Source organism: Nicotiana tabacum, chromosome 19 (genome assembly GCF_000715075.1).
Source record: "Nicotiana tabacum cultivar K326 chromosome 19, ASM71507v2, whole genome shotgun sequence".
Lineage (NCBI taxonomy): Eukaryota > Viridiplantae > Streptophyta > Magnoliopsida > Solanales > Solanaceae > Nicotiana > Nicotiana tabacum.
Genome location: NC_134098.1, coordinates 12,244,963 through 12,271,821, shown reverse-complemented (window position 1 = coordinate 12,271,821; position 26,859 = coordinate 12,244,963). Strand labels below are relative to the sequence as shown.

The 26,859-nt window shown below is 36.8% G+C and overlaps 1 long non-coding RNA gene across 1 annotated transcript; it reads right to left on the bottom strand.

The window, feature by feature from the left end:
- Positions 1-23,288: 23,288 nt before the first annotated feature.
- Positions 23,289-26,628, bottom strand: LOC142173338 (uncharacterized). The gene is made up of 2 exons (XR_012703101.1): positions 25,985-26,628; positions 23,289-25,698 (listed from the first exon to the last, which is right to left on the bottom strand). It is a non-coding gene; the product is annotated as an uncharacterized LOC142173338 (long non-coding RNA).
- Between the last annotated feature and the right edge of the window lie 231 nt (positions 26,629-26,859).

Below are 26,859 nucleotides of genomic sequence, written 5' to 3'. Positions count from 1 at the left end.
CACCGGGATTTCAGGATGTCATGGGTCGTATGCTGCGATTCATGGACAATATGACTCAGGCCGGTTTATTTCCGGCAGACCCAGCCACATCTCAGGCGGGCGGGGGAGGGCACATACCCCTACTGCACAGGCTCATGGACAGGCAGTTGTTGTATATCAGACCCAGGGTGCACTACCCGTGGGTGGAGCCCAGCCAGTGGCAGCAGCTATACCTGAGCCCAGGCCAGCTGTAGCCGCTGATCCTCAAAAACTATTGGACAGATGGACTAGACTACATCCTCATGTCTTTGGGGGTGAGCGACATGAGGATCCCCAGGATTTCATTGATCGGTGCAAGGATAGACTATACAACATAAGGATATTGGAGTCTCATGGGGTAGACTTTGCTAATTCAGCTAGAGGGCAGAGCCCGTAGATGGTGGCAGTCTTATGTTCTTGGAAGACAAACAGATTCTCCTCCCATGACTTGGGACAGGTTCACTCGTATCTTCCTGGACAGGTATATTCCACCCTCCCAGAGGGAAGAGTTGCGGTTTCAGTTTGAGCAGCTCCAGCAGGGTCAGATGTCAGTGACTGATTATGAGGCAAGGTTTTCTGAATTATCTTGCCATGCACTTATGATACTCCCTACTGAGGCGGAGAGAGTGCGAAGGTTTGTAGCCGGTATACATACTGGTATTCAGGCCACTATGGTTCGAGAGGTTGAGATGGGTACTTCTTATGAGCGAGTTATGGAGATAGCCCGGAGGATTGAGGGTGTACGTCAGCAGAGCCGAGAGCAAATTATGAGAGATAAGAGGTTCAGGTATTCTGGAGAGTTCAGAGGTGCTCCGTCTTGGGGCAGAGGTCAGTTCGTGAGGGGGCAGTCCAACAGACCCCTATATCCAGCACCTCCACCTCCTCGAGGTGCTCCAGTGCGACCTTATCTCAGTGCTATCCCAGAGAGTTCTTACCGCCCACCAGCTATTCAGGGTCCTCCCAGTAGGTATTCACGTCCCCAGGGCCAGACACTTAGTCAGCAGCCCATCGCGCCGAAGAGTTATTACGAGTGCGGGGATCCTAGTCACATGCAGAGGTTTTACCCCAGGCTTCGGGGTAGACAAGTACAGCAGGGTCAGCAGCCTATGCTTATCAGACCAGTTGCTTCACTAGTAGTCCGACCACCCAGAGGTGGAGGACAGGTGAGTAGGGGCCGTCCTAGAGGTAGAGGTCAGCTAGGCGGAGGCCAGCCAGTTGGCACTCCAGCTCGGTAAAATGCTTTTCCGGCTAGACCAGATGCAGAGGCCTCAGATGTCGTGATTACAGGCATTATTTCTGTTTGTGGCAAAGATGCCTCAGTATTATTTAACCAAGGATCTACTTATTCATATGTGTCATCTCTATTTTCTCCATTCCTAGGTGTTTCTCGTGAGTCCTTGAGTACTCATGTTTATGTGTCCACTCCTATGGGCGATTCTGTTATTGTGAACCGGATCTACCCATCCTATATTATTACATTCTGTGGTTATGAAACTAGAACATATCTCATATTGCTTGAGATGACCGATTTTGAAATTATACTGGGCATGGACTGGTTATCTCTATATCATGCTATTCTAAATTGTCATGCCAAGACTGTTACCTTGGCTATTCCAGCATTGCCTAAGCTGGAGTAGAAGGGTTAGCCAGTTAGTTCATTTAATCGAGTTATTTCTTTTATAAAGGCTCAACACATGGTTGATAAGGGTTGTTTGGCTTATCTAGCCTATGTTCGGGATACTAATGCAGAGACTCCGGCTATTGATTCAGTGCCTGTAGTTCGGGAGTTCTCCGATGTATTTTCGTCAGATCTTCCAGGTATGGCACCTGATCGTGATATTGATTTTTGTATTGACTTGGCTTCAGATACCCAGCCTATATCTATCCCACCGTATCGCATGGCTCCGAAAGAATTGAAAAAATTAAAAGAACAACTTGAAGAGTTACTAGCCAAAGGGTTCGACAGACCGAGTGTATCGCCTTGGGGTGCACCAGTATTATTTGTGCAAAAGAAGGATGGAACAATGCGGATGTGTATTGATTATCGCCAATTGAACAAAGTCACTATTAAGAACAAGTACCTGTTGCCACGTATTGATGATCTATTTGACCAGTTGCAGGGTGCTAGGGTATTCTCTAAGATCGACTTGAGGTCGGGGTACCATCAGTTGAAGATTCGGGATTCGGATGTTCCGAAGACTGCTTTTCGGACTAGATATGGTCATTATGAGTTTTTGGTGATATCCTTCGATTTAACTAATGCCCCAGCAGCGTTTATGGATCTGATAAACAGGGTATTCATGCCATATATTGATTTGTTTATCATTGTCTTCATTGATGACATATTGATCTACTCACGCAGTAAGGAGGAACATAAGCAGCATATGAGAGTAGTGCTTCAGACATTGCGGGAACAAAAGCTATATGCTAAGTTCTCCAAATGTGAGTTTTGGCTAGAGTCTGTAGCATTTTTGGGAAATATTGTATCGGGCGAAGGTATTAAAGTTGATCCCAAAAAGATTGAGGCAGTTCAGAATTGGCATCGTCCCACTTCGGCGACTGAGATCAAGAGTTTTCTGGGTTTAGCAGGTTATTATCGTCAGTTCGTGGAAGGTTTTTCATCTATTGCAGCACCTTTGACCAAATTAACCCAGAAGGGTGTTCAGTTTCGATGGTCCGATGATTGTGAGGCAAGCTTTCAGAAGCTCAAGACAACATTGACTACAACACCAGTGTTAGTGTTACCTTCCGGTTCAGGGATGTATACAGTGTATTGTGATGCTTCACGCATTAGTTTGGGTTGTGTATTAATGCAGGAAGGGCAAGTTATTGCATATGCTTCACGTCAGTTGAAGCCCTACGAGCAGAATTATCCGGTACATGATTTGGAGTTAGCTGCGATTGTTCACGCCCTTAAGATTTGGAGGCATTATCTTTATGGGGCACCTTGTGAAGTTTACACTGATCATCGCAGTTTGCAGTATTTGTTCAAGCAGAGGATCGAAATTTGAGGCAGCGTAGATGGCTGGAGTTACTAAAAGATTATGATATTACTATCTTGTATCATCCGGGCAAAGCAAATGTGGTTGCAGATGCCTTGAGCAGGAAGGCGGAGAGTATGGGTAGTTTGACTTTCATTTTAGCAGAGGAAAGGCCATTAGCCTCGGATATTCAGTCCTTGGCTAACAAACTTGTGAGGCTGGATATTTCAGAGCCCAGCCGAGTTCTTGCATGTGTGGTGGCCCAATCTTCACTATTTGAGCAGATCAAGGCTCGCCAGTATGATGACCCATACTTGATAGTTCTTCGTGAAACGGTACTATGAGGTGGTGCCAAGGAAGTTACTATTAGAGCGGATGGTGTTTGCGACTCCAGGATCGTCTATGTGTTCCTAATATGGATGGACTGAGGAAAAAGATCCTGGAGGAGGCACACAGTTCTCGGTATTCTATTCATCCAGGTGCTACTAAGATGTATCGTGACTTAAGGCAACATTATTGGTGGCGACGAATGAAAAAGGACATAGTTGAGTATGTATCTAGGTGTCTAAATTGCCAACAAGTTAAATATGAGCACCAGAGGCCAGGTGGCCTACTTCAGCAGATGACTATACCAGAGTGGAAATGGGAACGAATTACTATGGACTTTGGAGTTGGGTTGCTGCGGACCTTGAGGAAGTTTGATGCAGTTTGGGCGATTATTGACAGGTTGACCAAGTCGGTACATTTTATTCCTGTTGTGACTACGTATACTTCAGAGAGGTTGGCCCAGATTTATATTCAAGAGATAGTTCAGTTGTACGGTATGCCAATTTCCATCATATCAGATAGAGGCCCTCTATTTACTTCACATTTCTGGAGAGCAGTACAGAGTGAGTTGGGGACCCGTGTAGAGCTCAGCACAGCCTTTCATCCGCAGACCGACGGGCAGTCAGAGCAGACAATTCAGATTTTGGAGGATATGCTCAGGGCATATGTGATCGACTTTGGAGGTCAGTGGGATCGTTTCCTGACTTTGGCCGAGTTTGCTTATAATAACAGTTACCAATCCAGCATTGAGATGGCTCCATTTGAGGCTTTATATGGTCGGCGATGTCGTTCACCTATCGGATGGTTTGAGCCAGGTGAGGCTAAGTTATATGGTACTGATTTGGTAAGGGATGCCTTGGAAAAGGTAAAGTTGATTCAGGAGCGACTTTGTACAGCACAGTCCAGACAAAAGAGTTACGCGGATCAGAAAGCGCGTGATATATCATTTATGGTAGGTGAAAAAGTTCTCTTGAAGGTTTCGCCGATGAAGGGAATTATGAGATTCGGGAAGAAGGGCAAGTTGAGCCCAAGGTATAGGCCCATTTGAGGTGTTGAAACGAGTTGGGGAGGTTGCTTATGAGCTTGCATTGCCTCCCAGCCTATCGGGAGTTCATCTGGTTTTCCACGTATCTATGCTCCGGAAGTATCATGCCGACCTATCATATGTGTTAGACTTCAGCACAGTTCAGCTAGATAATAACTTGGGTTATGAAGAGGAGCCAATTGCCATTGTTGATAAACAGGTTCGCTAGTTGAGGTCCAAGAGGATTTCTGCAGTAAAAGTCCAGTGGAGGGGCCAACCAGTCGAGGAAGCGACTTGGGAGGCCGAGAAAAACATGCGGAGCAGATATCCACACTTATTCAGCACTTCAGGTATAATTCTAAACCCGTTCGAGGACGAACGTTTGTTTAAGAGGTGGAGAATGTGATGACCCAAAATGTTATCTTTAAATTTAATAATTAATTATGTGTTCTAAGACCTCGAAAAGTACTATTTATTATTCCTCGACTTGCGTGCGCAATCCGTAAAGATTTCTGGAAAGTTTTTATGTGAAAAATGGATTAAAATGTGAATTAGAGCTTTAAAATTCAATTGAGTTGACTTTAGTCAACATTTTGAGCAAATGGACTCAGATCAGTGTTTTGACCATTTCGGTAGGTCCGTATTGTGATTTGGGACTCGAGCGTCTACCCGGAATCAAATTCCGAGGTCCCTAGCCCGAGATATGAAATTTTGATGAAAAATTAAAAGTTTAAGTTTAAATAGTGATCGCATGTCTAATTATGTGCAAACGACCCCGGAATAGAATTTTGATGATTCCAACAGTTCCGTATATTGATTTTGGACTTAGGAGCGTGATCGAAATTTTATTTGGAAGTCCGTAGTGAATTAGCCTTGAAATGGCTAAAATAGGAATTTAAAGTTTGGAAGTTTGACCGGGGAGTTGACTTTTTGATATCCGGGTCGGAATCCAGTTCTGAAAATTTTCATAGCTCTTATATGTCATTTATGACTTGTATGTAAAATTTGAGGTCAATCGGAGTTGATTTGATAGGTTCCGACATCAAGTGTAGAAGTTAGAAATTTTAAGTTTCATGAAGCTTGAATGGGAGCATAATTCGTAGTTTTAGCGTCGTTTTATGTGATTAGAGTTTTCAAATAAGTTCGTATGATATTTTAGGACTTTTTGGGATATTTGATTGAGGTCCCGAGGGTCTCGGGTGAGTTTCGGATGGTTAACGGATCAAAAGTTGGACTTAAAACAACTGCTGCAATTTTTCCTTTCTGCTGGAAATTCTGGCCCAAGATCGAGGCCCAAAATCGAGCTCCCAAAAATCGAGCTACCAAGATCGAGCTCCCGAGATCGAGCTCCCGAGATCGAGCTCTCAAGACCGAGCTCCCAAGATCGAGCTCCCCTGATCGAGCTCCCCTGATCGAGCTCCTTGATCGAGCTCCCTGATAGGACTGGACAGATCTGTAAGTTATAAAAACAGAGGCATTCGACTCATTTGCTATTTTTGACAAACTTGAGCTTGAGCAGAGGCGAATTTTGACAGATTTTCAAGGAAAGACATTTGGGGTAAGTGATTCCAACTCGAATTTGGTCTATATACACAAATATATCATTGTTTTCACCATTTAATTAGTGTTTTGAGATTGAAATTTGGAAAAAATTTAGAAATCTCATAGAAACGAATTTTTGAAATTTCAGTATCGATTCGGAGTCGGATTTGAGTGAAACTGGCATGGTTGGACTCGTAATTGAATGGGTTGTCGGATTTTATAACTTTCGCCGGATTTTAAAATGTGGGCCCCACAGACGAATATTTAATTTATTTCGGGATTTTTATTAAAAATGTAGTATTTTCTTATAGAATTGATTCCTATAATTTTTAGTGATTGTATCGAATTATTTTGGCTAGATTCGAGCCGGACAGGGTTGGATAATCGTGGAAAAGGCCTTCTAGTGGGTTAAATTGGAGCAAGACGAGGTAAGTCTCTTGTCTAATCTTGTGAGGGGGAAATTACCTCATAGGTGATTAAAATTAAATCATTGTTGCTAATTTTGGGGGGTTACGTACGCACAAGGTGACGAGAGTCCGTGCGTAGCTACTATTAATGCTAAAGTCCGGGTAGTTTAGGACTCAAAGCATGCATTACTTGTGTAAATTATATTCTTTGTTTAATTAATATTAATTGATATATATGAATATATTATGAATTGTTAGATAAAGTTATTAAAGGATGGAAATCGCATAGGCTTGATTTTCTGTTTAAATTAATTAATTATTAAAAAAAATTATTCTCCTCCCGAATTTATCTTATAATAAATATACTCTCCTTCCGGAGGCACATAAGAAAATGTCTTCCTTTCTTGTGGAGCGGGCCGAACGCCTCGGCAGGATAGATGCAGCTATGGATCATGCCGCACGTCCCTCGGTAGTGTACACGACACTCTGGATCGGGCCGTACGTCCTTGGGAGAAATCGTGCTTAATAATAATAATTATCCGATACTTTAATAATTTATTTCAGCTTGTGAAGCTAATTGATAAATTGAAAAATCCTTGAAATTTAATGAATTATTATTCTTGCTTGTTAAGGAATTAATTGTTATTCCTGTAAATGAGATTTAATTGATAAATTAGAAATTATTTGAATTGAAGGAATTTTATTAATATATTGAGAATTGTTACATTTGAAGGAATTTGATTATTTTCGCTGATTAAATAAATTATTGTAAATTCTGTAAATCATGCTGATTTAAATATCCTAATTTTATTTCAGTTATTATTATTGACCCATAGTGAGTTTCAAAGTCGGCCATCTCGTCTCTACCACTTCGAGATTAGGCTTGATACTTACTGGGTACACGTTGTTTACGTACTCATACTACACTTGCTGCACTTTTTGTGCAGGATCTGAGACAGGTACTAGTGGAGGACCTATCATCACATACTCACGTCATCCCGAGGCATAGTGGTGAGCTGCCTTTCTGAGCCTTTCTGCAGCTACCAGTGTCTCTTCTTATATTTACATTCTGTCTATTTCATTTCAGACATTATTTGGAGTTTTGTATAATCTACTAGATGCTCATGCACTTGTGGCATCAGGTCTTGGCACACACATTGGTAGAGTTTGGTTTTTTTTATATATATATATTTTTGGTTTTAAATTTTATCAATGTATGCTTAATTTATTAGTTGGCTTGCCTAGCTGTAGTGTTGGGCGCCATCACGACCTACAGGTGAAATTGGGTCGTGACATAAATCTTGAAATGCCTTATTATTATTTATGAGAACTTATATGAAAATATCATATGAAAATTATTCTTATTTATGTGACCTAATAATAGTAAACTTCTAAGTGCATATGTATTTTGTAAAAGATAACATAGTAAACTTTTAAGTGCGTGTATGTGTATTCTAAAAGATTTACCTAAGTTTATAAAAATAGAATAAAAGCGTACACAATATGCATGTTTCCGTTCTTGACGGCAACATGCAAATATAAGTAACTAATTTGAGTTTGTTAGATATATGCATAAGTTCGGTATTTTGATGAGATATGATGCATTCCTAACATGATTGCATTTAATTTATTCCTTTTATATTAGTTCACCAAAACTTTTACACGGCAAGAATTTACGCCACCGAACATACACTAAACCCTATAATTAATTACAACTTATATTGAATATATTTTGCTTCGATTTTTTAGGCCTTCCTATCTAGTTCAATTAGGAAAGGTTTTATAATACTAAATTTTAGTTGATTTAAAAGTTCGATATATTAGAAAAATATTTAAATTACTATTTGTCTAATGTGAACTCTATTTTTAAAGGACAAAAAAGGTGAACGACATTTCGCTAAGGGAGCACCAAAATGCAATTTCGATCGGATGCAGGTATCAAATCCCGCTGCTGAGATGTCCAGTGGATCCTGGGCCTTGACAAATGGCCGGCCACCTTTTACGTTAGAAGAGCAAAAGGCTCGAGGCATAGCAAGATGAACCAATGTGAATAGTGTAAGCTTTGTTGCCCGAACACGATTGGTGCTGACCACACATAATATAAATATGTTTTTATTAAGACTTTTTAAATAAACTAAATGAAAAAAATAATTATTTTAGTATTTTGGAGATGAAGATGTTGTCTTATAGCTCATAAAAAAATTGAGAAGTGACAATGTAAGTCTATATATGACTAATATTGATTTAATATTTTACAATAAATAGTTAGATTTATAGAGAAAATGAAGAAATTTTTCATTTGTTGAATAATTGGAGAAAACTTAATGACGTTTCATTTACAATTAATTTTGAATAAAGTTGGATATGTTTTCTATTAAAATTAGGACATAAATAAATGATAATATCTTTTATTGGTCAACAAAGCATATTGCAATCTTTTAAACCGTAAATTTGCTTTTTCTCCAAAAAAGGAAATATTTTTCTGAGTCATAGCATGCGTGAGTCCTACATATTAGGACTAATTACATATAATTTCAAATAAGGTAAGATATAATATGTAAAATTGTAATTGATTTCAAAGTCCCAAATTTTTGGAAAATAATTAAATGGCTATTTTGTCCGTGTGAATTCTATTTTTAAAGGGTAAAAAAGACGAACGATATTTTACTAAGGGCCTTCGTGCTTTTAATATAGGATATATATATATATATATATATATATGCCCCACAGTTGACAGATTGGCTAAAATTTCTTTAACTACATACTAGTATTAGTACCCGCGCGATGCGCGGATACAAATCGTCTCAAATTGTGATTTAAATTAATTGAATTATGTACCAATAACCTTAAAATATAAATCTTCCAGATAAAAATTACATATAACTGTCAGATATTAATTAAGAAACATGACATAATTTATTTCTCAAATCTCCTAGTGGACAACTTATTTTTTTCATATTTGTAACAACTCAACCCCTTGATTTTAATACATACATTTCGTTTTGCTGACAATAATAAAGAATACTAAATATATCACGTTGTGATCTATCTTGTTTGAGATACTACTACTACTTTATTTTTCATCTTAAAGTCAAATAAGTCTTATTCATCACGTTTTTACATAAATTCTCTTTTCTTTTTGTTCTTTACTTATAGTTATTATATTATTCATAATTTAATATTATTATACTATCATGTGATTTTTTTAAGCTTACCAATTAACTTAATGTCTTGCTTATTACCCTTTAATAGTCATCAATAAAATATATTTTTTTTTATTCTTCAAATTTAATATATTTTTACGTTTTTATCTTTTTACTCGAAGCTCTTTTATCTTTTAAATATATCACTAATATTTTTAAGTATTATTTAATTATTTAATTTATTTATTTTAAAATTAATTTAAAGTATAAGTATCCTCACACTATCTCTATTTTCTTCTTTATACATTCTCTTCCCCACTATTAAATTCAAATTAGTTTTTATATTACTGTTTTACCTATAACAAAAAATAGTAGCACATTTTATTTTACATTGTAACTTTGAATTAGTCTAAAATATTAATACATAAGTTCTTTGATTATTTTGTTTATATTGAGTTTTCTTATAATTATTTTTATAATACATGCAATTAAATTTTCTTTCTCTTTTAATTGTTTGAACACATCATATCTAATTGATGTAGTCGCATTTCCACTACCATTTTATTCTCTACGTAATATTTTCAAAAATATTAAAATTATGAAATAAAAGAAAATTGATTATGTTGATGGTGAATAACTATTAAATAGGAATCCCTATTTTTGGAAAGCTTTCAAAATCTATTTAGTAAAAATTATGAGTCAATCTCAATGGTTTTCACCATAAATTAAATTTGATCAAATCTTACTACTAGAAATTCGACAAAAACCGACCAAGATCGACCGACCAACTTTGGTCGGTTTTTCAAAATATGTTTTTTTTTGTAAAAATGCAGGATATTATTTTTGAGTCCCGTGAAATTTATATTTCAAGAAACCGACCAACTTTGGTCGGTTTTTCAATTAAAATAAATAAAAATTAATATTAAAAAAACCGACCAAAATTGGTCGGTTAATTCGGCCAGTCATTTAAAAAAACCGACAAACTTTGGTCAGTTATTTTCGTGCAAAAATACAATTAAAAAGTATAAATCAAATAAAAGACGGTCTTAAAACAAAATGTACCAATGGTGTAGTGGTAGAATAGTTGTCACGACCCCAAATTCCCTCCGTAGGATGTCGTGATGGCACCTAGTCTCTAAGACTAGGTAAGCCTATCAATGCAGAATAATAATAAATATCTGAAATAAATAAACTACAATTCAAATAATTTCAACTCCCACAAGCTTCTAAGAATTTATTCTCAATGTCTCTATATGTCAAGGTCTAAATAAAATATAAGGAAGCAACATAAAATGATAGAAGGGGACTCCGGAGTCTGCGGACGTTGGCAGATATACCTCGAAGTCTCCGTGCGCAGGTAACTCACTGACGTATAGGCTGGTAAAAATATACCTGGATCTGCACAAAAAGATGTGCAGAAGCGTAGTATGAGTACACCACAATGGTACCCAGTAAGTGCCAAGCCTAACCTCGGTAGAGTAGTGACGAGGTCAGGTGAGGCCCTATTGGAATATAATAATGACATGGTAAAATATTTATCAATGTAGTAAAATAAAATGACATTGGAAATGAATCAAATAGTATGTCACATTTAATGACACCAAATAATTGCAAATAATATCTCGTGGAATCAAAACAGAATTTCCTTCAACTTTATAAAAATCACAACAATTAATCGAAAGCAACTATGGCCATAAATCAATATCAACAAGGGCACTACCGAGGTACTGCCTCGTAGTCCCAAGTTATAAATAATTTCACAATATCTCATTTTCTTATATCACCGCGGGAGCCTTCACAATTTATTTAAAGAAAATATTTTTTTTCGAAATAGCATCCCGCGTTTTAGCCACCCTTATCACACCGCATGATTTCTAGTAGTCACCCCTACTAGCCACGCGTATCAAGCCACCCTTATCTCACCGCATGCGTTTCAACACCCAGACCTTATACCACCGCATGCGTATCAATATAACAATTTGCACCTCAAGTGCTCAAATAATTTAACTTGCCAAAATAATTCAACAATAATATTTTTTCACAATAAAGAGCTCACGGCTCATGCCAAAATAAATCATCAATAATAGTTTGCCACAATAAAGAGCTCACGGCTCATGTCAAAATAAATCAACATTAATATTCTTCCACAATAAAGAGCTCACGGCTCCCTCACAATGAGTATAAAAATATTCAGGAGTAAATAATTTAGGAAAATAATATTTTAAAATCTTTACTACGTTGCTTCAATATCAAGTTTAAAAATGTCAAATACTTCATATTAATAATATTTAATTTAAAGAAAATCAACCTTCAAATAATGCACAGAATAAAAGAAACCAAGTTTCAACTAAACAGGTAAAACAATTAGTAAGAAAAGATCAAACAAATTTGAAGTATATATCTCAGATCAATGATGAAGAATATAACAAGATAAAATAATTTAATAAATGCGCAACAGTGATCTACACAATTTAAAAATATAATCTTTCGCAATTTAGCCCGTGTACATACTCGTCACCTCATGCACATGACTTTCAACACATTTCAATAATCACATCAATACCAATCCTAGGAAAAATTTCCCCCACACAAGGTTAGGCAAGTCACTTACCTCGACTTGCTCCAATTTAACCAAGTATTATATTTTTTCCTCGATTTTTCGACTCCGATCGACTCGTATCTAGTCATAATTTATTCGATACAGTCAACATAAATTATAGTAATCAATTTCATAAGAAAATATTACATTTTCAATAAAATTCGAAATTAGTTCAAAATTTGCCCGTGGGGCCCACATCTCGGAATCCGGCGAAACTTATAAAATCCGATAACCCATTCAATTACGAGTCCACCCATACTAATTTTACCAAAATTCGATAACAACTCAACCTCCAAATCTTAAATTTTCGTTTTTGGAAGATTTTGCAAATATCTTGATTTTTCTTCCATAAATTCACGGATTCATGATGTAAATGAGTATGGAATCATGAAATGTAATCAATATAGGATAAGGAACACTTACCCCAATGTTTTCTCGTGAAAATCACCCAAAAATCGCCCAAGAACCGTGCTCCAAAAATCCAAAACGAAATGAATGAAATGACCATTTTGGTCCTTAAGTTTCTGCCAATCCGTCACTAAAAGTCCATTTCCCGTCACTAAAAGTCCATTTTTCATCACTAAAAGTCCACCAGAGACTCCTCTAACAGCCTTCCTTCAATTGATCATAACTTCATGTACAAATGTCCAAATGATAAATGGTTTAACTTTCTGGAAACTATAATCCAACGACTACAACTTTCATATTTTAAAATATTTTGATTCTTTATGAATTGCGAGATATAAGCTTCCAAAGTCGGCTCCACGCATCAGAAATTTCTGGCGAAACTGCTCTACCAGCCTTCATTCAATCCGTCATAACTTTCTGTACAAATGTCCAAATAATGAATGGTTTAACTTTCTGGAAACTATAACCAACGACTACAAATTTCATGTTTTGAAATTGTTCTGATCCTTATGAATTGCAAGATATAAGCTTTCAAAATTGGCTCCACGCACGAATTTTCTGCAACATAAATTTCCAGCACTCTTTGTCCGAAATCCATTCCGTTTACCTTCCGAAATCCACCCGAGACCCTCGGGACCTTAACCAATTATTCCAACATGTCCCAAAATACCATACGAACTTAGTCTAGGATTCAAACTACATCAAACAATATCAAAACGACGAATCACACCTCAAATCAAAATTAATGAACTTTGAACTTTCAAATTCTATATCTTGTGTCGAAACACATCAAATCAATTCGGAATGACTTTAAATTTTGCACACAAGTCATAAATGAAATAACTGAGCTATAAAAATTTTCAGAATCGGATTTCGACCTCGATATCAAAAAGTCAACCCCCCGGTCAAACTTCCCAAAAATTTAACTTTTGGCATTTCAAGCCTAATTCCACTACGGACTTCCAAATGAAATTCCGATCATGCTCCTAAGTCCAAAATCACCATACGGAGCTGTTGGAATCATCAAAATTCTATTCCGGGGTCGTTTGCACATAATTTGACATCCGGTCACTATTTGAACTTAAACTTTTAATTTTTCATCAAAATTTCTTATATCGGGCTAGGGACCTCGGAATTTGATTCCGGGCATACGCCTAAGTCCCAAATCACGATACGGACCTACCAAAACTATCAAAACATTGATCCAAGTCCGTTTGCTCAAAATGTTGACCAAAGTCAACTCAGTTGAGTTTTAAAGCTCTAATTCACATTTTAATTCATTTTTCACCTGAAAACAACAACAACAACAACAACAACAACAACAACAACAACCCAGTAAAATCCCACTAATGGGGTCTGGGGAGGGTAGTGTATACGCAAACCTTACCCCTACCCCGAAGGAGTAGAGAGGCTGTTTCCGAAAGACCCTCGGCTCAAAAAAATAAAATAAAAAGACAAAATGACAAAAAGTTTACGGACTGAAAACTTTTAGTGAAAAATTTTTACGGACTGCACACGCAAGTCGAGTAATGATAAATAGTGCTTAGATCACATAATTAATCATTAAATTTAAAGATGACATTTTGGGTCATCACATTCTCCACCTCTAAAACAAACGTTCATCCTCGAACGGAGTTAGAAAAAGTACCTCAGCTGGTGAATAAGTGTGGATAGCAGTTGCACATATCATGCTCGGTCTCCCAAGTCGCCTCCTCGACTGGATGACCCCTCCACCGAACCTTCACGGAAGTAATATTTTTTGACCTCAGCTTTCGAACATGCCTATCCAAAATAGCCATTGGTTCCTCAACATAAGATAGATTCTTGTCCAACTGAATCGAACTGAAGTCTAACACATGAGACGGATCGCCGTGATATTTTCGAAGCATGGAAACATGGAATACCGGATGACCGGCAAAGAGACTAGGTGGTAGTGCAAGTTTGTAAGCCACCTCTCCAACTCTCTCAAGAATCTCAAAAGGCCCAATATACCTGGGGCTCAAATTGCCCTTCTTCCCGAACCTCATCACACCCTTCATAGGCAAAAACGGAGCAATACCCGCTCACCAACTATGAATGCAGCATCACGAACCTTCCGATTCGCATAACTCTTCTGTTTAGATTGGGTTGTACGAAGTCAATCCTGAATCAACTTAACCTTTTCCAAGGCATCCTGAACCAAGTCTGTACCCAATAGCTTAGCCTCGCCCAGTTCGAATCAACCCACTGGGGACTGGCACCACCTACCATACAAGGCCTCATACGGAGCCATCTGAATGCTTGACTGACAGCTGTTGTTGTAAGCAAGCTACGCAAGTGGTAAGAACTGATCCCAAGCACCCCCAAAATCTATCACACACGCATGAAGCATATCCTCTAGTATCTGAATAGTGCGTTGGGACTGCCCGTCTATCTGAGGGTGAAATGTTGTACTCAACTCTACCCGAGTACCCAACTCACATTGTACTGCCCTCCAGAACCGTGATGTAAACTGCGTACCCCGGTCAGAGATGATAGATACCGGTATGCCGTGAAATCTGACAATCTCGCGAATATATACCTGAGCCAGCTGCTCTGAAGAGTAAGTAGTAATCATAGGAATGAAATAAGCTGACTTGGTCAATCTATCCACAATCACCCAAACTGCATTGAACTTCCTCCGAGTCCGTGGGAGCCCAACAATGAAATCCATAGTGATCCGCTCCCATTTTCATTCTGGAATTTTCAACTTCTGAAGCAATCTACCCGGTCGTTTATGCTCATATTTCACTTGCTGATAATTTAGGCACCGAGCTACATATTCCACTATGTCTTTCTTCATCCGCCTCCACCAATAGTGCTATCTCAAGTCTTGATACATCTTTGCAGCACCCGGATGAATGGAGTACCGCGAACTGTGAGCCTCCTGGAAAATCAAGTCGCGCAAACCATCTACATTTGGCACACATAGCCTGCCCTATTTCTGTAATACATCTTCATCTCCAATAGTGACTTCCTTGGCATCGCCGTGCTGAACTGTATCCTTAAGGACAACAAATGGGGGTCATCATACTGACGCTCCCTGATACGATCATAAAGAGAAAACTGAGAAATCACACAAGCCAAAACTCGACTCGGTTCGGAAACATCCAATCTGACAAACTGGTTGGCCAAGGCCTGAATATCCAAGGCCAAAGGCCTCTCTACTACCGGTAAATATGCTAAGCTGCCCAAACTCTCCGCCTTCCGTCTCAAGGCATCGGCCACTACATTGGCCTTCCCAAGATGATAGAGAATGGTGATATCATAATCCTTAAGAAACTCCAACCATCTTCGCTGCCGCAAATTAAGATCCTTCTGTTTAAACAGATGTTGTAGACTTCGGTGATCGATGTAGACCTCACAATAGACACCGTACAAATAATGCCGCCAAACTCTTTAAGGAACGAACAATAGCTGCTAACTTAAGGCCGTGGACCAAATTTTTTTTTTTCTCATGTACCTTTAACTGTCTGGACGCGTAGGCAATCACCCTACCATCTTGCATCAACATCGCGCCGAGACCAATACGCGACGCGTCACAATACACAGTATAAGACCTTGAATATATAAGTAATACCAATACGTGTGTCGGAGTCAAAGTGATCTTAAGCTTCTGAAAGCTTAACTCACACTCGTCTGACCCTGTAAATGGGGCACCCTCTTGGATCAATTTGGTCTTAATAGTTGTTCATAATCAATTTCAGAATCGTCATTTAACCTCATATTAACAAAAAACTCGTTGCAAACCTTCACAATACTGATAACTAGATGCGAGGCATGAAGACTTCATAATTATTTACCCGAATTAACGAGTCACATTTAACGCCACCTAAGCGGGCACCTACCTCATAGGTTAAAAATTAATAATTACAACACGAATTTGACAACTATGCACAGAGAATTTCATATAAGAATTTTCAAATAAGCCTAACAGGCATGACTCCCTATTAGTACTATAGTACAAATTTAATTTCACAAGGGAGAACTTAAACACAAGAATTTTCCTCACAAGGATCTCCTCCTTATATAACTTCCACCGCAGCTCGTAGCCCGGTTTAAACATATCAATTTACATAAAAATGTGAGGATCTCGTCCTCAGTTCTGAATCATAAGTAATATGCACATCGTGCCAATTGAAAATTTCCATTTTCTCCTTTTAAATAATTTCGGTTACACCAAATCACAACACATAATGAACCCCACACCGGTAGGGTATATAATTCATAATTTGCAATTAATTATTCGGAATTTACATCAAAATTTACCGAAATGAGTAACAGAAAGCCACATTTAGCCTCGCAGCTCTTATTAGTGACCAACGCGAAATGATAGGTGTAGTTATCTCCATAAAATCTCCCAACAGGGGTAAACACATAAGTAGATTATAGAATTATGAAGCTCACTCATAAGTAGAGCACAATAGGAAGACTCGTTTCGATATTAAGAATCGAATAAACTTAAGGAAATTATTCCTTTATATTAAATCGAGGTCGTACCTGTAACGACACTATCTGATGTAGCGGCCTCCGCCATACCGTAAAAAAATATATCAACGGATAGGTCTCCACCTCTAGGACGCCTTTTACCCGTCTGTCCTCCACTCCTAACTGGTCGTGTGGGTGGTGTAGTAACTGCAATGGGGCACGTAGCCTAAGTGCTTTGATGAAATAAGTCTCTCCCAAGTTTTTGATAATTTTTCTCATGATGTGCCTAGTATCACCGTATTCATAACAACCCTTTTTGCGGGTTAGGCTGCTCATATTGAGTTTGTGCCAGATAACTGGAATAACCATTGTAGGAACTCATGTCGGTGGTGCATTAAAAGAACTTACTGGAGCACCCCGAGTAATCCGATGTGCGGACTGGGCTGGCCAACTGCCCGAGCCCCCTCCATAATGATTTATACTTGTAGAGTAGAATCCACTGAATCCCCCAGAACTTTGAGACGTCTTGGTCTCCTTAGTTTTTTTTTTCACCCCGAACACATTCTAATATCTTGGCAATTTGTACAACTAGCAGAAATGAAGTATCAGCTTGTAGCTCCCGAGTCATACAAAATTTTACGATCATAATTGAGTCCTTTAATGAGTCTACGGACTCGCCCTCTGGCTGTAGGAAATAAAGAAGGAGTATGATGGGCTAACTTATTGAACTTGATGGCATATTCTGACACCGTCAATGGTGACATGACGCAACCGTTCAAACCCTATGCGCCACGCATTACGGAGAGTCCATAAAACAAACTCTTTCAAAAGCGTTTATGAGAACTGAGCCAAGCGGGCGGTGTTGCATTGGCTGGTCTGCCCTCTTCATAGGCTTGCCACGAACACTGGTGGAGAATTATCTCTCCCAAGGCAAATTTCTTCTTTTGTTATGCTGACTCAACACTGTTGAGCTGACCAATTTCTTAACAAACTCTTCGATTCTTCTTTGGGGTAACCCTTACCCCTATTTATACACAACGATCACGAAAGTAGAGCTCCATAAAGACAAATCTTATCACGAACCACATAGTCCAGACTCTCGTCAACAAGTGTACTTACTCAGAAGCACCCCAAAATCTGCAACAGTGACGTCCACGCTGAGTAGACCTTCTATAAATTTAGAGTTGTTTCCATAACTCCTTTGGTATTGAAGTATAGGATTATTAAGGAGGCGGACATACCGCAAGTCCCAACCTTATCCTTTACAAAATCTCAGGTCTTAAACATGTGTAAATTTTAGGGAACCTTTCAGTACCACATATATACATTTCAGGCCAAAACTGATATAATACATGATGTCGCAATCCACCCATTGGTAGTGGACTCCCCCCACTCGGCGTGAAGTCATTGGTCACAACGTCCGATGATCCACAATAATAACCTTCACAGCTTGTATAAATCAACCAGACGCCAACGTCCGTTGCACCCCCACATGATTCACAAGGTGATCTCTCAATACGCCCGCATCTTCAGTTGGAACCACACGTTGAGGCAATGTTTGAGCATCTCTGGCTCCCTCATAGTCCATCTATGGCATCACGAACCGTCGACGCACAACTGATACCGAGTGCGCAATGTCATACAGGAGTGGATACAAAGGAATATAAGATATAAGTTTCAAGCTAAATCAATGCCGCACGATAAGGAGTCGAAGAAGTGAATATTTTCTAACAGTTCCATAGTCTCTCGAAGATAAGTACAGACGTCTCCGTACCGATATGCAAGACTCTACTAAACCTGCTTGTGACTCATGACACCTATGAACCTAGTGCTCTGATACCAACTTGTCACGACTCCAAATTCCCTCCGTAGGATGTTGTGATGGCACCTAGTCTCTAAGACTAGGTAAGCCTATCAATGCGGAATAATAATAAATATCTGAAATAAATAAACTACAATTCAAACAATTTCAACTCCCAAACCCGGTAGAAATAAGTCACAAGCTTCTAAGAATTTATTCTCAATGTCTCTATATGTCAAGGTCTAAATAAAATATAAGGAAGCAACATAAAATGATAGAAGGGGACTCCGGAGTCTGCGGACGCTGGCAGATATACCTCGAAGTCTCCGTGCGCAGGTAACTCACTGACATCTAGGCTGGTAAAAATGTACCTGGATCTGCACAAAAAGATGTGCAGAAGTGTAGTATGAGTACACCACAGCGGTACCCAGTAAGTTCCAAGCCTAACCTCGATAGAGTAGTGACGAGGTCAGGTGAGGCCCTATTGGAATATAATAATGGCATGGTAAAATGTTTATCAATGTAGTAAAATAAAATGACATTGGAAATGAATCAAACAGTATGTCACATTTAATGACACCAAATAATTGCAAATAATATCTCGTGGAATCAAAACAGAATTTCCTTCAACTTTATGAAAATCACAACAATTAATCGAAAGCAACTATGGCCATAAATCAATATCAACAAGGGCACTACCGAGGTACCGCCTCGTAGTCCCAAGTTATAAATAATTTCACAATATCTCATTTTCTTATATCACCGCGGGAGCCTTCACAATTTATTTAAAGAAAACATTTTTTTCCGAAATAGCATCTCGCGTTTTAGCCACCCTTATCACACCGCATGACTTCTAGTAGTCACCCCTACTAGCCACGCGTATCAAGCCACCCTTATCTCACCGCATGCGTTTCAACACCCAGACCTTATACCACCGCATGCGTATCAATATCACAATATATTACAATTTGCACCTCAAGTGCTCAAATAATTTAATTTGCCAAAATAATTCAACAACAATATTTTTTCACAATAAAGAGCTCACGGCTCATGCCAAAATAAATCATCAATAATAGTTTGCCACAATAAAGAGCTCACGACTCATGTCAAAATAATTCATCAATAGTATTTTTCCACAATAAAGAGCTCACGACTCATGTCAAAATAATTCAACAATAATATTCTTCCACAATAAAGAGCTCACGGCTCCCTCACAATGAGCATAAAAATATTCGGGAGTAAATAATTTAGAAAAATAATATTTCAAAATCTTTACTACGTTGCTTCAATATCAAGTTTAAAAATATCAAATACTTCATATTAATAATATTTAATTTAAAGAAAATCAACCTTCAAATAATGCACAGAATAAAAGAAACCAAGTTTCAACTAAACAGGTAAAACAATTAGTAAGAAAAGATCAATCAAATTTGAAGTATATATCTCAGATCAATGATTAAGAATATAACAAGATAAAATAATTTAATAAATGCGCAACAGTGATCTACATAATTTAAAAATATAATCTTTCGCAATTTAGCCCGTATACACACTCGTCACCTCGTGCACACGACTTTCAACACATTTCAATATTCACATCAATACCAATCCTAGGGAAAATTTCCCCCACACAAGGTTAGACAAGTCACTTACCTCGACTTGCTCCAATTTAACCAAGTATTATGCTTTTTCCTCGATTTTTCGACTCCGATCGACTCGTATCTAGTCATAATTAATTAGATACAGTCAACATAAATTATATTAATCAATTTCATAAGAAAATATTACATTTTCAATAAAATTCGAAATTAGTTCAAAATTTGCCCGTGGGGCCCACATCTCGGAATCCGACGAAACTTATAAAATCCGATAACCCATTCAATTATGAGTCCACCCATACCAATTTTACCAAAATCCGATAAAAACTCAATCTCCAAATCTTAAATTTTCATTTTTGGAAGATTTTGCAAAAATCTTGATTTTTCTTCCATAAATTCACGGATTCATGTTGTAAATGAGTATGGAATCATGAAATATAATCAATATAGGATAAGGAACACTTACCCCAAAGTTTTCCCGTGAAAATCGCCCATAAACTGTGCTCCAAAAATCCAAAACGAAATGAATGAAATGACCATATTTGGTCCTTAAGTTTCTGCCAATCCGTCACTAAAAGTCCATTTCCCGTCACTAAAAGTCCATTTTTCGTCACTAAAAGTCTACCAGAAACTGCTCTACCAGCCTTCCTTCAATTGATCATAACTTCATGTACAAATGTCCAAATAATAAATGGTTTAACTTTCGGAAAACTATAATCCAACGACTACAACTTTCATGTTTTGAAAATGTTCTGATTCTTTATGAATTGCGAGATATAAGCTTCCAAAATCGGCTCCACGCATCAGAAATTTCTGGCGAAACTGCTCTACCAGCCTTCATTCAATCCGTCATAACTTTCTGTACAAATGTCCAAATAATGAATGGTTTAACTTTCTGGAAACTATAATCAAACGACTACAACTTTTATGTATTGAAATTGTTCTGATTTCTTATGAATTGCGAGATATAAGCTTCCAAAATTGGCTCCACACACGAAATTTCTACAACAGAAATTTCCAGCACTCTTTGTTCGAAATCCATTCCGTTTACCTTCCGAAATCCACCCGAGACCCTCGGGACCTTAACCAATTATTTCAACATATTCCAAAATACCATACGAACTTAGTCGAGGCTTCAAACTATATCAAACAACATCAAAACGATGAATCGCACCTCAAATCAAAATCAATGAACTTTGAACTTTCAAATTCTATATCTTGTGTCGAAACACATCAAATCAATTCGGAATGATTTCAAATTTTGCACACAAGTCATAAATAACATAACTGAGCTATGAAAATTTTCAGAATCGGATTTTGACCTCGATATCAAAAAGTCAACCCCCCGGTCAAACTTTCCAAAAATTCAACTTTTGGCATTTCAAGCCTAATTCTACTACGGACTTTCAAATAAAATTCCGATCATGTTCCTAAATCTACAATTACCATACGGAGCTGTTGGAATCATCAAAATTCTATTCCGGGGTCGTTTGCACATAATTTGACATCCGGTCACTATTTGAACTTAAACTTTTAATTTTTTATCAAAATTCCATATCTCATGGCTAGGGACCTCGGAATTTGATTCCAAGCATACGCCTAAGTCTCAAATCACGATACGGACCTACCAAAACTATCAAAACACTGATCCGAGTTTGTTTCCTCAAAATGTTGACCAAAGTCAACTCAGTTGAGTTTTAAAGCTCTAATTCACATTTTAATTCATTTTTCACCTGAAAACTTTTCGAAAAATTTTTACGGACTGCACACGCAAGTCGAGTAATGGTAAATAGTTCTTAGATCACATAATTAATTATTAAATTTAAAGATGACATTTTGGGTCATCACAATAGTATCCTGCCACAGTACAGACCCCGGTTCGATTCCCAGATGGTGAATCTTTTTATTACATAATTAAAATACCGACTAACTTTGGTCGGTTTTTTTTTTTTGCAATATTTTGTTTTTTGAATTTAATTGACCGAACAAAGTTGGTCGGTAATTTCCGACCAACTTTTGGTCGGTATGCCTTTCCGACCACAAAAATACCGTTCACACGTAAATGGTCGCGTTTTGGTCGGGTTTTGGCCATTACCGACCAACGTTGGTCGGTTTTTACCGAATTTCTAGTAGTGTCTAATTTGTCTTATTCCTTATGTAATTTAGCTATCTTAGATTTAGATGGTCACCTCCATTTATGTAATTTAGCTCAAATTCATTTGTGTAATTTTAATCTTTGTAATTTGAAAATAGTATAAATATAAAATGTAGTTTGGGATAACTTTACATTACATGAATATTTTAAATTCTTTCTTCGAAAATATATATCGATGCTAAGAGGTTTGACTTTCAATTTGTATGCATGTAAAATTCAATTAATTTTATTATACTAAAGCAATGTTATTAATTTGATTTTTTAAGTGCTTAAGTTTAATTGGATGAAAATCCAATTAATAAATATACATGCAAACAGATTCCACAAAATAAGCTCCTTTCTTTTATGGTCCAAAGTTACCATTTCGAAATTTCATTGATTAGATTTAGATTATCAATTCAAAATCTGAATATAGATTCCCATTAAATTTTTCCTAATTTTTTATCCTAAAAATGTCAAGTGGTTTTTTCTCAATATGTCACTTGGCTTAACTACAATGCATACTACCATCCTTTTAATATAATATGATTAGTAAATTTGTACGTGTTTCGCGCGGTCATCGAAGGCCTCGGTGAATTTATGAACTAATCTCTTTCTAATACCTGAAAATATTAAAAATAAATTTCAAACCATACAAGCATTTACATGCCTATGCAACAGATTTTCTCAATAGATACGTGAATTATCAGTTATTGAATCCATCACGAAAATAAACCTGAAGTTGATGATTCTATAGTATTGGGTATTGGAAAAGGAAGAGATGTCAATAAAGCAAATGTCAGAAATTCATGTTTTGAGGGTGTTACTGCATGCAATATACCAAACCAGTACAAATCTACAAGTCAGCAACAATTCAATTAAATGAGCAAGATTAGAATTCTAGAAATAAGTGTATATGGTATAGGTCATTCACTTTTCTTGTTTTACACCCCATACCACACCTCCTACACTACCACTGCTGATTATAATGTGATTTGGTCATATTATAATCATATTATTATGTGATTTGGTCTCACACTAAAGGTTCCTCAGATTGGTCTTTTAATTTGACTCGCTCAATTTGTTGTCACTTCTCCTTCCTTTATACTTGCACCATTTTGCACGTACATGAGAATTCCCTTGTTAAGGTTGTCAACCAACAATTTAATGTCTTATGAACAACTGATGCCAGGAACTCTGTAGAACTCCCAATAAAACAAAGAAAAACAATGTTGCATTGTCCCTCATGTTAATTTCTCGAATTGTTTACGGGGAAAAATAGACATATATACAAAACATATACATTTTATCGGATATTATTGTAGGAGCGACTAAAAATAAACGTTTCTCTTGTTTATTTATAGAAGTCATTCTCACCGATTATTATAAATGCCTCGAAAAAACTGGATATGCCTTTTCTCTCAACAGGGGCGGCCCGATGATAAGGCAACTCAAGCAACCGATATGGGGCCCAAAATTTTTTAATATTAAATAGCTGCATATGATAATTTTTTTTTAAAAAATATCTAATATATAAAAAAAAAAAGCATTTTTCATGAAAAAGGAAATAAGAGATAATTTGGTAATATGAATAGTTACTTTTGGGATTCAGCCCAAAACTTTAGGTGTGAATATGTTTCTTGACTCCTTTATACACTATCATCATTATCATGAGGCCCATATTATTTTGATTACTTTGTCTTTCTTTATAAGTCCACTATCTCATAAAATATTCCGTCAAGTAAGATAGCAAAAGGCAATTGCAACCCTTTTTTGTCAAGTTTTCCCGACATTGCACCAAAAATATTGAAGCAACAAAAGTAATATCAAGTTATCTATAACTGTTTGTTAAACCAGGTTCAATTGTTTAGTACTTTTCTTATTACTTTGCATCTAGAATTTGTTATTTTTTGATATCTTTTGTTTGTAAGTATATGTATCATCTTTTTATTTATTTATTATGAATTTTAAAATATCAACAAGAAAATATAAATCCGCGTATTAAAAATACCGAAAAATAGAAGAATTAGAACTTTAATACAATCCCAATAAGGAGCGCTTGGTAAAGTTTTAGCGAACAATAAAATTTTTAAATAAAAAATTAGGAAATATTTTGTGGTAGATGAACAAATCACTAATATAATTGAGTTAGACAGACAATGGAATCCAAGAAGAAGAAGAAATTAGTGAGTCACTGATTTTTTAGAAAATCAGGAAATCCTAAAAGAATTAGATAATAATCCTAGAAAGTGAAAACATATATAATCCTAGTTAAGAAATCAATTATAAATAAATTATTAATAATTTTACATCTCAAAAAATAGAAAAATAAACTTTAAATAAAATTTTACTAAATGAGTTTTTTTAATACCGAAAAACTTAGGGCCTCTCATTAAATTTTGACTTTTGGCCCCAAATACCGTTGGGCCGCCCCCGTCTCTCAAGCATCTTTTATGGCTAATGTGAGGTATTAACCATAGTGCTGATAAATGATATCTTTTCCCTGAATCATTTCTAGTGCTCGCCTTGCCTAGTCATTGCCATGCTTCTAATATCATCAACAATGCCTGATATGATCGCTGGATTATAGAGAAGAACAAATTCTGATTCCCATTTTCTAGATAAGAGTGATGCCGTCTTCTTTCCTTGTGAGTTTTTGAAAACATGAAAATAAAGGTAATTGCAGTGGTAGCCAAATGATTTGATCTTCCATGTATATTTGGAGATCATATTGGTAATCTGGATTTGGTGCAAAATAAGAAAAGAGTATATATCTCCAAGTTATAGTAGGGGATCTTGGTTTCCTAGAAATTAAAAAGAAAAAGAAGGGTACAAGGTACACCATAGAATACCATGCATGTTTTAGTAACTCAAAGTTGCATTTAAGGTATATCCCTATATAATCCTTTGTTAAAAAGTTCAGTCTATATTTAGAAATATTTTAGAAAATGTTTTAAAAAATATATATATAAACTACTCACTGCTGAAATTAGAATTTCTCAATAAGGCCTAATTTACTATATATACCATAATGTAGACATTGATAGCCCCACCTGATCCTTTGAGTGCTTATAGTCATATCCAACTCAGACACATGAGATGCAGAATTTAACAGAAATAACGCTAAGAAAATATATACAAAGTAAATTTAAAAAACAGAAGTATCTTGAGTTCTTCTCCCGCCCACAGGTTGCCTTTGATGACAAATTAAGGAGTCGGAGAGAATACATCCCATTGCTTCTGAAGGCTTTACCTCTAAAATCTGCGAAACTAAAAAGCAAAAGTCTCGTCGTTTCATTGTGACTTATAAATCTTCAAATTTAATATGAATTGAACAAAAACAAAATTGATTAGGGAAAGAATGAGAAAAAAAGGAACAAACAAAATGCCCGAACACACTTAATTGTCCCCTTAAAATCCTTCTAGTCTCAGTTTTTGGCTGCTTTATGGATGAAAAATAATTAATGAATAGACAGTTAAAATTAAGCACTACCAAAATATGATGAAATGTTCATAAAACGGTGCGCGCGCTTCTTCTTCGCTAGAGAATTCTTACCAGCAATTCACTTCTCCTCGACAGTCTTCTCTGTATTGCTAACTGAATGGCATGTAATGGCATTGCAAGGTTTAGTACTATAAGAAGTTTAGTGAAGGCCAACACATTTATCACAATTTTGCTGCTTCAACGCTTTCGAACCTTTCTTCTCGGCGGCCTTGTTCGATGCATTGGGGGTTTTCAATTATGTTGAGAGAGATTCAAGGTAATTCTAAGCGGGAAAACGAAGAAATCGTTAACTCTGTCTGGAGGGCTTTCTATTGTATACAGGGACACCAAAAAAAACCAATAAAACAAAAAAGAGAAAACTGTTGAAGAAGAGGCAAGAGATAAAGTTCGTTAAGGGAAAAAAGGGGGCATATTTAAGATGCCAACGAAAGTGTCTTTTGAGTTATCTAACTGAATACGTAAGCCGTCCATTCGGGACAACCAATAAGAAAAACTGAATATATAAGCGACGGATGAGTGTTTTTTTAAAATTGAAGAGATGATTTAGAAATTGTCAAAAGCCCAAAAAAATGAGGAAAAAGATAAATATGTTATAAAATAAAAGCAATTTAGTAAAACATGAACAAGATATGTTGTTATGAAATAAAAGCAATTTAGTAAAACATGAACAAGAAATAGAGATAGAGAGAAGGAAGAGATTTTCTTCTTCAATTGTGTGTATTTTCTTATCTATTACAAGGCATTTATATATGCATGAAAAGTAAAGAAAAATATGTCATTGAATATGTCATTAAGCATAGAAATATGTCATTGAATATGTCATTAAGCATTTGAGAAGATCATGGAGGAAGAGTAGACATCCACCATAATTTGATTTTTCTTATAACACTCCCCCTTGGATGTCCATAGATAATGTGCCTCGTTAA